General features: G+C 38.9%; 1 long non-coding RNA gene across 1 annotated transcript; it reads right to left on the bottom strand.

Moving 5' to 3' along the window:
* Nucleotides 1–3155: 3155 nt before the first annotated feature.
* LOC138848480 (uncharacterized) lies at nt 3156–10574 on the bottom strand. The gene is made up of 2 exons (XR_011386310.1): nt 6950–10574; nt 3156–6455 (listed from the first exon to the last, which is right to left on the bottom strand). It is a non-coding gene; the product is annotated as an uncharacterized lncRNA (long non-coding RNA).
* Nucleotides 10575–11399: the final 825 nt, after the last annotated feature.

Raw genomic sequence — 11399 nt, 5'->3', positions numbered from 1 at the left:
GCATACTACTGAATGGGGAAAAGTTGGAAGCTTTCCACTGAGATCTGGTACCAGACAGGGATGCCCACTCTCACCACTGCTATTCAATATAGTTCTGGAAGTTTTAGCCAGCGCCATTAGGCAAGAAAAAGAAATTAAAGGGATACAAGTTGGAAAGGAAGAATTCAAACTATGCTTCTTTACCGATGATATGATCCTTTAGGGGATCCAAAGTACGCTGAAGCAAGACCCCTACCTTACACCTTACACAAAAATACACTCAACATGGATTAAAGAGCTAATTCTACGATCCGATATCATCAAATTATTAGAGAACATTGAGAAACCCTACAAGATAAAGGCACAGGAAAAGACTTCTTGGAAAAGACCCCAGAGGCACAGGCTGTCAAAGCCAGAATTAACAACTGGGATTACATCAAATTGAGAAGTTTCTGTACCGCAAAAGAAATAGTCAGCAATGTGAAAAGGCAATGGACAGAGTGGGAAAAAATATGTGCAAACTATGCAACTGATAAAGGATTAATAACAGAATCTAAAAAGAGATCAAGAAACTCCACAACAAAAAAAAACTAACAATCCACTTAAGAGATTGGACCAGGACCTAAATAGACATTTCTTTTTTTATATAAATTTATTTATTTTTTATTTGAGAGTGAGAGTTACACAGAGAGAGGAGAGGCAGAGAGAGAGAGAGGAATTCCTTCCGATTGTTTACTCCCAAATTGGCTGGAAGAGGCAACAGCCAGAACTGCGCTAGACATTTTTCAAAAGAGGAAATCCAAATGTCCAACAGACACATAAAAAATATTCAGGATCACTAGCAATCAGGGAAATGCAAATCAAAACCACAAGTTCACCTCACCCCAGTTAGAATGGCTTAAATATAGAAATCAAGAAACAACAGGTGCTGGCGAGGATGTGGGGAAAAAGGGACACTAACCCACTGTTGGTGGGAATGCAAACTGGTAAAGCCACTATGTGAGTCAGTTTGGAGATTTCTCAGAAACCTGAATATAGCCCTTCCACATGATCCAGCCATCCCACTCCTTGGAATTTACCCAAAGGAAATTAACTTGGCAAATAAAAGAGCTGTCTTCACCTCAATGTTTATTGTAACTCAATTCACAATAGCTAAGACCTGGAATCAACCTAAATGCCCATCCACAGAAGACTAGATAAAGAAATTATGGGATATGTGCTCTATAGAATACTAAAGAGCACTAAAAAAATGAAATCCAGTCATTTGCAACAAGATGGTGGAATTTGGAAAACATCATGCTGAGTGAATTAAGCCAGTCCCAAAGGGACATATATCATAGGTTCTCCCTGATCTGTGACAACTAACTGAGCACCTAAAAGGAAACCTGTAGAAGGGAAATGGACACTATGAGAAACAATGACTTGATCAGCCCTTGTCCTAACTGTCGAGGAACAACTTAATACTCTATCCCTTTTAGTATGTTTTTCTAATTAATATTATTGGTTGAACTCTTTGATTAACACATAATTATTCTTAGGTGTTTAAATTTAACTGAAAAGTGGCCCCTGTTAAATATAAGAGTGGGACTGAGAGAGGGACGACCAGTACAGTTCGGCACATGCTCTCTCAGACTTACTCCTAATGGTAGAGCTAGAAACATGCCAGGGGATTCCAACTCAATCCCATCAAGCTGGCATGTACCAATGCCATCTCACTAGTCAAAGTAATCAGTTTAAGTTCATAATTGATCATAATGATAGGATTAAGTGTCAAAGGATCACATAAACAAGACCAGTGTCTGCGAATACTGATAGAATTAAAAAGGAGAAAACGATCCAACATGGGAAGCAGGCTACACAGCAGAATCATAGAATGAAAGGTGTCCTAAACAGCATTCTGGCCTCAGAATCAGCCCTTAAGGCATTTGGATCTGGCTAAGAAACCCATCAGAGTTTCTCAGGCATGGAAAGGCAAGACACTCTGGCAAAAAAAAAAAAAAAAAAAAAAAAAAAAAAAAAAAAACAACAACCACCCTAAATGAAAGATCTCTGTGAGTGAGATCCCACTTGCCACTTATGTGGAAGACTTGGACTGTGTTGATATAGCCAGAGGAAGACCATGGTGTGAGTCTGGCCTGGATTGTGGTCTGGATTATCTGGCTTCATTGCGGATAAGAGTGCTCTATCTCAAACAATATTTAAATAAATAAAAATTTTACAAAATAAGATTCAGGTATAAATATATATTGAAACTTACCCTCTTGTCTTCAATTTCCAATTCAAGACCTGATTTTCGGAGATTTTGCTCAAATTCTTTTCTTCTTTCCTTTAGCAAAACAAACAGAATTATGCAGAATACTTTTATTCTTATTTGTTCAATGAGAGACTTGGTACACGATGGCCAAACTTCTAAGTGTTCTGTGTCCCACCCCAGTTATTTTAAAAAGGCCTCCGTGTATTACGTCAAACTTAATGTCTTGTACTGTTTTCCATCTGTACAATAATTCCCAATAATCATAAAAATCCAATATATCCTATAATCTCTGGGAAATATGCAGCAGAACTTTTAATGGAAGACATATAAAAACTTTACTGAATAAAATACTGCTTTTTAAATAAAAGCTTTACAATAAGACAAATATATCATGCTGTTATTTGGGATGACTCAGTATTACAAAGTTCAATACTCTGCAAATAAATTATATATTTAATTCAACTTTAAGCCAAAATGTCAATATGACTTTTTAATCTTGAAGGATAGAATGGCTTCACACAGAGAAAAATCAAATTAAACTATAGGTCATTAGTTCACATAATCAAATTATGTAGACTCAAAAACAATTCACTGATCATCAATATTTTTGCTTGAACTGTGAGTAAAGTATAACAAAATACACACTAAAATTTTAAAATACTTAATTACAGTATCTTCAAACACTAATCTTCAAATAGGCATGTCTTGAGTATGTATAATATGTTTTTTAAAAAGCTAGGAGAGAGGATTTTGAATGTTTTCACCAAAATGAGGGTAGATATTGAACACTGTACAATATAGGCCTGTATCAGGGCCTGCGCTGTGACACAGCAGGTTAAAGCCCTGGCCTGCAGCAATGGCATCCCATGTGGGTGCCGGTTCTTGTCCCAGCTGCTCCTCTTCTGATCCAGCTCTCTGCTATGGCCTGGGAAAGAAATAGAAGCTACCCAAGTCCAAATGACATAAAGAGAAGATTCTAAAATGTGCATGAGAGAAATGCCAGATTACTTTCAGGGGATCTCCAATTAGACTCACAGCAGACTTCTCATCAGAAACACTACAGGCTAGGAGAGAGTGGTAAGATATAGTCCAAGATTAACAGAAAAAGAAAAAACTGTCATCCCAGAATATTATACCCTGCAAAGCTCTCATTTATGAATGAATGTGAAATAAAGAATTTCCATAACAAATAGAAATTGAGGGGACAGCTCTGTGGTGTAGCAGCCGCCTGCAGTGCTGGCATCCCGGACATTGTTTCCAGACCCAGTTGCTCCACTTCTGATCCAGCTCTCTGCTATGCCTGGGAAAGCAGCAGAAGATGGCCCAAGTGCTTGGGCCCCTGCACCCACATGGGAGACCTGGAAGAAGCTCCTGGCTCCTGGCCTCGGATCATCACAGTTCCGCCTGTTGTGGCCAATTGGAAATGAACAAGCTGATGGTAGACCTCTCTCTGTCTCTCCTATCTCTGTGTTACTCTGGTTTTCAAATAAATCAATAAATCTTTTAAAACAAAAAATGAAATGGAAAGAATTTGTCATCACCCATCTAGCCCTACAAAAGATGCTTACTGATGTGCTGCACACAGAAACATGGTCATCACTACAAAAGAAGGTAAAGGAATAAAATCTCTCAGTAAAAGATCAAAGGAAGTTAAAAGTAAAAATTAGGAATATTTTTGGAAAAATAGCAGGGCAAAGTCATTACTTATCAATACTCCCCTTGATTGTAAACGGCCTCAACTCCATAGTCAAAAGACTAGACTTGCCAGCACTGCAATTCACTAGGCTAATCCTCCGCCTGTGGCGCCAGCACACCGGGTTCTAGTCCCAGTCGGGGTGCTGGATCTGTCCCTGTTGCTCCTCTTCCAGTTCAGCTCTCTGCTGTGGCCCGGGAGTACAGTGGAGGATGGCCCAAGGGCTTGGGTCCCTGCACCCACATGGAAGACCAGGAGGAGCACCTGGCTCCTGGCTTCAAATCGGCACAACGTGCAGCCATAGCGGCCATTTGGGGGTGAACCAAAGGAAAAGGAAGACCTTTCTCTCTGTCTCTCTCTCTCACTGTCTAACTCTGTCTTTCAAATAATAATAATAATAATAAAATTTTAAAAAAGACCAGACTGGCTGACTGGATTAAAAAATAAAACCCATGTATTTTCTGCCTATAAGAAACATATCTCACCAACAAAGATATATGCAGACTGAAAGTGAAAGGATGAAAGAAGATATTCCTTGCCAAAAGAAACCAAAAAAGAGCTGGTATAGCCATCTTAATATCAGAAAAATATTAACTTTAACAGAAAAACTGCTAAAAGAGTCAAAGAAGGGTACTATATAATGTTTAAGGGATCAAATCAACAGGGAGATGTAACTATTATAAACGTGTATGCACCTAATTACAGGGAACCTGGCCAATTAAAAGAAATATTAAGAGATTTAAAGGGAGACTTATACTCAAATACAATAGTATTGGAGGACTGCAAAGCTCCACTTTCAGCAATGGACAGATCAACCAGATGGAAAATCAACAAGAACACAGCAGAATTAATCTAACTATAGACCAAATGGAACTAACAGATAACTACAGAACTTTTCACCCTACAATTCCAGAATACACATTCTTCTCAGCAGTGCATGGATCTTTCTCTAGGATTGACCATATACTAGGCCATAAGCAAGTTTCAGCAAATTCAAAAACTGAATCATACCATGAATCTTATTGGACCACAATGGAATGAGGTTGGAAATCAGGAAGTCAGGAATTTCTAGAGCATATGCAAATGCATGGAGACTGAAAAACATGCTCCTGAATGAGAAGTGGGTCATAGAAGACATAAAAAAAAATAAAAAAATTTCTGGAAACGAATGCAGATGACAACAAAACATATCAAAACTTCCATGATACAGCAAAAGCAGTGAAAAGAAGAATGTTTATAGCAATAGGTGTCAACAGCAAGAAATTGGAGGTCAGTGCTGTTGCTCAGTCAGTTAAAGTCCTGGCCTGAAGCGCCAACATCCCATATGGATGCCAGTTCAAGACCCAACTGCTCATCTTCTGATACAACTCTCTGCTATGGCCTGGAAAAGCAGTGGAGGATGGCCCAAATACTTGGGCCCCTGTACCCACATGGGAGACCTGGAAGAAGCTCCTGGCTCCTGGTTTTGGATCAGTGCAGCTCTGGCAGTTGCTGCCATCTGAGGATTGAACCAGCGGATAGAAGACCTCTCTCCTGTCTCTACCTCTCTGAAACTTTTCAATTAAATAATATAAATCTTTAAAAAAATTGCAAAAGCACCAAATAAATGAGCTATTGATGCATATCAAGGATCTAGAAAAACAAGAATAAACCAAGGCCAAAACTACTAGGAGAAAAGAAATAATTAAAATTAGAGAAGAAATCAACAAAATTGAATCCAAAAAAAAAAACATAACAAAAGATCAGCAAAAGGAAGAGCTGGTTTTTTGAAAAATAAACAAAAGTGACACACCAGTGGCCTAATTAACCAAAAAGACGACAGAGAAGAACAAAATCAGTAAAATTAGAGATTAAAAAGGAAATGTAACAATAGACACCAAAGAAATAAAAAGAATCATCAAAAATTATTACAAAGAGCTATATGCCAAGAAGAAATAGATTCATGGACACATACAATCTACCTAAATTGAGCCATAAAGACATAGAAAACCTAAATAGACCCATAACACAGGCAAACAAAGAAAAGCCCAGGACTGGATGGCTTCAATGCTGAATTCTACCAGACATTTAAGAAGAACAAATTCCAATTCCTCTCAAGTTATTCAGAACAACTGAAAGAGAGGGAATCCTCCCAAATTCTTTCTACAAAGCCAACATCACCTTCATTCATAAACCTGAAAAAGACGCAACCGAGAAAGAGAATTACAAACCAATTTCCCTGATAAACGTAGACACAAAAATCCTCAACAAAATTCTAGCCAATCAAATCCAACAACACATGAAAAGATCACCCACCCAGACCAAATGGGATTTATCCCTGGTATGCGGGGATGATTCAACATTCGCAAATCAATCAATGTGATACACCACATTAACAAACTGCTGAAAAAGAAAAACCCCACATGATTATCTCAACAGATGCAGAGTAAGCATTTGACAAAATACAATTTCCTTTCATGATGAAAACTCTAAGCAAATTGGGTATAGAAATAACATTCCTCAATACAATCAAAGCAATTTATGAAAAACCTGTGGGGAGCAATCCGGACTGGACTAAGTTACTGGAATTAAGACTTATTCTATGCATCTGCTCTCCCACAATATGGCGCTGGGAGAGAAGTAAACAGCTTCTGCACAGCTGCCTCCAGTTCAATCAATAAACTGTAGGACTTGCTCCTGATTGGAGAGCAGCGTACTCGGCGTGTGGGCAGCTGAGTTAGGATTGGCGGAGGAGGACTATAAAGGAGGAGAGAGACGGCATGCACCAGGAACATCTATGAGGAACATCTAAGGGGAACATCTGAGGGAACACCTGTGCAGCCCCCCGAGAAAGCCGGCTGGCGGTGTGCCGCTCCCCTGCGGAAGTGGGGAATGTGGCCAGGGGGAACTGCCCTTCCACAGAGGTGGAAGGGATAGTAGCCAACCCGGGAAGAACCAGCAGCAAACCCGGGGAGGGCCGAGCAGACGAAAGAACAGCGCAGGGTCCTGTGTCATTCCTCCATGAAGAGGGGGAGTGACAAAACCCACAGCCAACATTCTATTAAATGGGGAAACGTTGGAAGCATTCCCAGTGAGATCTGGTACCAGACAGGGATGGCAACTCTCACTACTGCTATTCAATATAGTACTAGAAGTTTTTTGCCAGATCCATTAGGCAAGAAAATGAAATCAAAGGGATGCAAATTGGGAAGAAGGAAGTCAAACTATCCCTCTTTGCATAAGACATGATTCTTTATATAGAGGATACAAAAACTCCACTAAGAGGCTATTGGAACTCATAGAAGAGTTTAGTAAAGTAGCAAGATATAAAATCAGTATACAAAAATCAACAGCCTTTGTATACACAGACAATGCCACAGCTGAGAATGAACTTCAAGATTAATCACATTCACAATAGTTACAAAAACCATCAAATACTTTGGAATAAACTTACCCAATGAAGTTAAAGATCTCTACAATGAGAATTACAAAACCTTAAAGAAATAGAAGAAGACACAAAAAGAAAAATGGAAAATTCTTCCATGTTCATGGATTGGAGGAATGAATATCATCAAAATGTCCAATCTCCCAAAAGCAAGGTACAGATTCAATGTGATATCAATCAAAACACCAAAGACATTCTTCTCAGATTTAGAAAAAATGGTGCTGAAATTCATATGGAGACACAGGAGACCTCGAATAGCTAAAGCAATTTTACACAACAAATCAAAGCCGGAAGCATCACAATACCAGATTTTAAGACATACTACAGGGCAGTTATAATCAAAACAGCCTGGGACTTGTACAAAAACAGATGGATAAACCAATGGAACAGAGCAGAAATCAATCCAAACATCTACAGCCAACTTATAATATTTGATCAAGGAGCTAAAACCAATTCCTGGAGTAAGGACAGTCTATTCTACAAATGGTGCTGGGAAAACTAGATTCCCACATGCAGAAGAATGAAGCAAGACCGCTACCTTACACCTTACACAAATATTCACTCAACATGGATTAAAGATCTAAGCCTACGTCCTAACACCATCAAATTATTAGAGAACATTGGAGAATTCCTGCAAGATATTGGCACAAAGACTTCTTGGAAAAGACCCGAGAGGCACAGGCAGCCAAAGCCAAAATTAACAACTAGGATTACATCAAATTGAGAAGTTTCTGAAAGGCAAAAGGAACAGTCAGGAAAGTGAAGAGGCAAACGACAGAATGGGAGAAATTATTCACAAACTATGCAACTGATAAAGGATTAATATTCAGAATCTAAAAAGAGATCAAAAACTCCACAACAACAAAACAAACAACCCACTTAAGAGAAGGGCCAAGGACTTAGACAGACATTTTTCTTTTTTTTAAGAATTATTTATTTATTCAAAAGTCAGGGATATACAGAGAAGAGAGGCAGAGAGGCAGATAGAGAGTGATCTTCCATCCAATGGTTTACTCTCCAGATGGCCGCAATGCCCAGAGTGGCACTGATCTGAAGCCAGGAGCCAGCAGCTTCTTTCGGGTCTCCCACATGGGTGCAGGGGCCCAAGGACTTGGGCCATCTTCTACTGCTATCCTAGGCCACAGCAGAGAGCTGCATTGGAAGAGGAGCAGCCGGGACTAGAACACGCACCCATATGGGATGCCAGCACTTCAGGCCGGGGTGTTTACCTGCTCTGCCACAGTGCCGGCCCCATTAAACAGACATTTTTCAAAGAGGAAATCCAAATGGCCAACAGACACATGCAAAAATGTTCAGGATCACTAACCATCAGGGAAATGCAAATCAAAACCACAATGAGTTTTCACCTCACCCCAGCTAGAATGGCTTTCACACAGAAATCAACAAACAACAAATGCTGGTGAGGATGTAGGGAAAAAGGTACCCTAATCCACTGTTGGTGGGAATGAAAACTGGTAAAGCTAGCATGGAAGACAATTTGGAGGTATGTCAGAAATCTGAATATAGTCCTACCATAGGACCCAGCCATCCCACCCTTTGTAATTTTCCCAAAGGAAATAAAATCGGCAAATAAAAGAGCTATCTGCAGCTCCATGTTTATTGCAGCTCAATTCACGATAGCTAAAACATGGAATCAACCTAAATGCCAGTCAACAGAAGACTGGATAAAGAAATTATGGGATATGTACTAATGGAATACTACATAGTGGTAAAAAAAAAATGAAATCCGGACATTGGCAACAAAATTGATGAATCTGAAAAAATCATACTTAGTGAAATAAACCAGTCCCAAACAGACAAATATCATATGTTCCCCCTGATCTGTGACAACTAGTAGAGCACCTAAAAGGAAACATGTAGGAGTGAAATTTACACTATGAGGAACAAATATTTGAATAGCCCTTGTCTTGAGTTTAGAGGATCAGTTTATTATTTTAGTTTTTTTACTCTTTTCTTTTTCTACTTAATATCATTGGTTGAACACTTTACTTAACACAGAATTACTCATAAGTCTTTAAATCCAATTGAAAATTGATCACAGTAAAAAATAAGAGCCCAAATAAGAGAGGGAGGAGATGTACAGTTCGGCAGACGTTCCCTCGGACTTACCCCTAAGGGTAAAGCTAAAAATTTTGCCATGGGACTCCTAATTCCATTAAAGTGGGTGCTAATGCCATCTTACTAGTTAAAGCGATCATTTTAAGCGTGTAACATATATATAGGAATAAGTGTCAAAAAAATCACATAAATAAGACCAAGTGTCTGCTAATAACAACAGGTGGAATTAAAAAGGAGAGAACGATGCAACATGGGAAGCAGGCCACACAGCAGACTCAGAGAATGACAAACACCCTAAACATCACTCTGGCCTCAGAATCAGCCCTTAAGGCATTCAGATCTGGCTAAAAAGCCCATGAAAGCATTTCAGGCATGGAAAGCCAATACACTCTGGCAAAGAATGATCTACATGAAGGATCTCTATGAGTGAGATCCCAGTGGAAAGAAGGGTCCGTCAAAGAAGAGGTACCTTTCTCCAAAGGGAGGATAGAACTTCCATTTGATTATGGCCCTGTCTAAATACTGATGGAGTTTGTGGACTCAAGAGGCTTCCATAGCCTTGGCGGCTCATAAGAGCATCAGGTGATCACTGACATCATGAATAAGAGTTTCAATTGTTAAATCAACAAGAGTCACCGTGCACTTGCTCCCCATGTAGGACCTCTGTCCTTAATGAGCTGTTCTATGATAATTAACAGTAAAACTTGTCTTCAAACAGTATTTATACTTTGTGTGTCTGTGTCTGTTGAAATCTTTACTTAGTAAAGAGTTGGTCTTCTGTATAAAAAGATAATTAAACATGAATCTTAATGAAGAATGGAATGGGAGATGGAGCAGAAGGTGGGATGGGAGTGGAAGTGTGAGGGTGGGTATGGGGAAGAATTCCTAAAGCTGTACCTATGAAATTAATATTTATTAAGTAAAAGCTTTCTAAAAAATAAATAAAAGTGAACAAAGAATATCAGCTTTGAAAGTGTCAATTGCCATAATGAAAATAAAATAGGATCATAATTACAATATAATACAAAGTCCACTGCAGATTGGATAAATTCATCCTACAATTTCAAAATAGTATTTTCACTGAAAAGATTTTTATTATTTTCAAAAACTCCCGCAATTTGGTGGCCACACTTAATATCTAATGTGAGCTGCTCCCGCAATTTGGTGGCCACACTTAATATCTAATGTGAGCTGTCTAAAATACCTCAGCTTCTTGGAGGAGAAGTAAAAGGACTTTGTCTCTAAAACATCCAGTAAATTTAATTGGCATCACACATTCATTACTCGGCTGCCTATTTTGTAGTCTTTTCACTCAGTTTCAGCTTTCAATAACACTTCGGAAGTCTCTGACTTTTTACAACGTAATTCAATGTGAATATCCACATCAAAATATAGAATATACTTCTTTTTGTTATTCTTGTGTTTCTCACATAGGCACTTACCGCTTTTATTTCTGCATCTTCCCTTAAGTCATCAACATAGGAAAGTACAAAATCAATTTGCCTAATCCCATCTCGGAAGAAGATAGAATCTTTGCTTTGCTCATTTTTTTTGAAACTGTAGGAGACATAAATGGCACAATTTTAAATTCTATTTTTATTCTCAAGTGGCAAAAAACATGGAAATGATTACCTAATATTTGTTTTCTTAAAGATTTATTTCATTTCTTTAAAAAGCAGACTGACAGAGAGAGTGAGCAAGAGGGAGAGAGACACAGAGAGAAAAATATCTTCTCTCTACTGCTTTACTCCCTAAATGGTTGCAACAGCCCAGGCTGGGTCAGGTCAAATCCAAGAGCCTGGAACTCCATTTAGATTTTCCACGTGGGTGGTAGAGATCCAAGTATTTGGACCACCTTCTTGCTGCCTTTCCAGGATCTTTAGCAAGAAGCTGGATCAGAAGTGAAACAGCCAGGATTCATTGCTCCAATAGGGAATTACAGCATTGTGAACAGTGGCTTAAACTGCTGT

The sequence above is a fragment of the Oryctolagus cuniculus genome, chromosome 2 (assembly GCF_964237555.1).
Source record: "Oryctolagus cuniculus chromosome 2, mOryCun1.1, whole genome shotgun sequence".
In the NCBI taxonomy this organism is placed as follows: Eukaryota; Metazoa; Chordata; class Mammalia; order Lagomorpha; family Leporidae; genus Oryctolagus; species Oryctolagus cuniculus.
This window is presented reverse-complemented; position numbering and strand designations above follow the sequence as displayed.